Source organism: Halyomorpha halys, unplaced genomic scaffold (assembly GCF_000696795.3).
Source record: "Halyomorpha halys isolate HHAL.00 unplaced genomic scaffold, Hhal_1.1 Scaffold1988.1, whole genome shotgun sequence".
Classification (NCBI taxonomy): Eukaryota; Metazoa; Arthropoda; class Insecta; order Hemiptera; family Pentatomidae; genus Halyomorpha; species Halyomorpha halys.
Genome location: NW_027114363.1, coordinates 41,382 through 44,092, shown reverse-complemented (window position 1 = coordinate 44,092; position 2,711 = coordinate 41,382). Strand labels below are relative to the sequence as shown.

The following is a 2,711-nucleotide window of genomic DNA, read 5'->3' as shown; positions in this document are numbered from 1 at the left end:
TCTCTCTTATTTCTCCTTTTTTGTAAAAAAAAGACTATAGCCCCTACAGCAGCGATTTATTAATAGAATAAAGACGAATTGTCAATAATTAAACAAAGTATACACGTATTGTGTAAAAAACCTTGGTTGAAAGCTTAGTTTTGAGATTATGTTGACATAAGAGTTTAAAATGTTTCTGTGAGGTTGTGAAATCAATAAAGGGTTTGGAGTTAATCAGATTGGAGACGTAATGGCCGATGTCAAACAGTCTCTTATTCATCCAGATCGTGACTTTCCTCAAACCTCAAGAATTTGTGGCTAAAGAAAATCATCGTGAGACATCATCCATCTGGAACAAGGCTGGAATCCAGGATCAATAAGTATCTCGATTCCTTCACTTTCTCAGATATTGATTTAACTAGGTAAACACATAGTCTGGCATTTGAATGAGTTAAGTGATCCCTAAGAAATAGGTCATAGTTCAAGAGAGTTCTCTATTCCTTGCTAAAAAATTCAAATCAGCGCTGGGAATGAACCTACTGTCAATTGGGTGATGAGTATGGGTCAATATGGGTGAGTCTGGTGATGTAATTTTCATACATAGTTGATTCATTTTTCATTAATTATAAAGCGTTATAATTAATGAAATCTTAAAAAAACATTTATACGGTTTAAGGTCATTCATTAAAAAAAAAAAACTGTTAATTTTACAGACGATTTAGGGCTACATTTAGTTAGCAGGTCAGTTCTTCCTGCTGTATTTGACCAAACCTCCATTTACCGTATTATATCCTGATAAAGTTGTCTACCGATAACACCCACTTCTTGTATTTAAACTTCATCTTTTATCTCATCGATATCAATGATTTCTTTTTCACAATATGGTGCATATATATTTACAAAATGAAGAAGATGCTAAGACTAAGATAAAGTGAAGTTGGAGATTGGCATAAACATAAATTTTATGGACAAATCATTTCATATCAAAAAATCATGGTATATAAGATGCAAATCATTAACTTGGAAATATAGGCACTAATAAATCCAATTGAAATATGCTGAAAAGGGCAATTTCCAGAATATTCAATTTTCAGAAAACATCTGGTGCGGTGTCTATATCGTACAACTTTCACTCTCCACCTTACTTAGAACTGAAATTAATACTCGCTTGTTTTGGAACAGATATTTTTTATATTATTCATTTTGGCAATACTTTCTCCTACTAATTTTCCAAATAAGTCTTTCAGTAGGCCCATTGGCCAACTCCAATCACAAGAGTTTCCAGAAAAGTAAATTTAATAATATTTCTGGTTTCTAAATTTTAACAATTCTCTTTTGCAAAAGTATGGCAGAATACAAAAATAAAACAATTTAAAAAAATTACATTCATACTAGGTTGATTTTGTTTTTACAATTTTTTTAATCTTCACAATTTTTTATTTGCACCTGTAAATTAGTTTACAAACACCGAATGAGCTGTACTATTGAGAAATGACATGAGGGAGACAGTACTCAGTGGTGCATCCTCCTGACGTTAAGTAAATTATTTTATTAAACTAGAAGTATCCACTAGGAGTAACTGTAGTAGCATGGTAACGCGCCTGTCTGCCAACCGAAAGCTTGCGAGTTCGAGTCCCCGGCTCTATCCGGGATTTTTCAAGCATATAATTATACAATACTCACTCGCAGCTTCCCTCCCCCCGGGGCATTTGTGCGGCCATTAGCCAATGGGTGGCACTCACAAAAATAGGCGTGGGAGTGACGAACCCACCCAATGAAAAATCACAAAACGCGTGATGTATTTCCAGTAACGCCGAGTTACGTCAGGAATGTCATGCGTTGCCAACTGTCGTACAAAGTTATTGAAATGTCCATGTAGTGTGTTATGAAACCGTTTATAAGTAATATGAATACAGTTGGATCGCGTAGGTCGGTGTGAATGGTCTCGTTTGAAACGTAGAGTGGTGAATTCGTTGCCAGTCTTAAAAATTGTTATTGAAAAGTTTATATTTTTTGAATCTGTCTTTTTAGCAGGTCCATAAATTTGACAGGTTACTAGGTTAATTTATATTTTAAAAAATCATTGTTTGGTAAATATGGTGATAAACAAACATTATCAAGTGGCGAAACTGCGCATGCTCCCACACAGTTAAACTAATGTTGAAACATGTTTTTATGTAATACAACACCAGTTGTATTTATGAAAAACATGCGTTTTTCGTCATTCTTCATTACCTTCTACAGTTTTTATGTTAAATGTTATTTCTAAAATCGTTGGATTTCCAACGATATTTGATACTTTTTTATTACTACTCTTATTTTTGGAAATGTAATTTCAACGTGGAAAAAAATATTTTGTCTTCTATCTCCTAAAGTTAATTATCAAATTCTTTCGCAGTTTGTGTTTATCCATTTTTCTCTTATAGCAAAAATTTGTAATGATTAATTATTTGAAACAAACAAAATTAAAGGTACTTTGAAGGAAGCCATTTTGAAAATTCGGTATCGTAGACCTGTCAAACTGTTTTAATAAAAAAAATTAAATTGTACAATGGTATACTATATCTAATCAAAATTGTTGACACATTTTTTGAGAAAATCGAAAATCGATTTTATAGCTTATGACCGCAAATTTTGACTTATCCTTGGTTATATGTTTATTGTTTATAGTTGCCCACGCTCAGCGGAGAAGGGGGTGAGTTAAAAGGAAAATAAAAATATAATCGCAAAAG

At 32.8% G+C, this 2,711-nt stretch overlaps 1 protein-coding gene across 1 annotated transcript in view; it reads right to left on the bottom strand.

Moving 5' to 3' along the window:
- The window catches only part of LOC106690952 (uncharacterized), a 101,041-nt gene that overhangs the window by 69,638 nt on the left and 28,692 nt on the right, over positions 1 to 2,711 (bottom strand). The window lies entirely within an intron of this gene.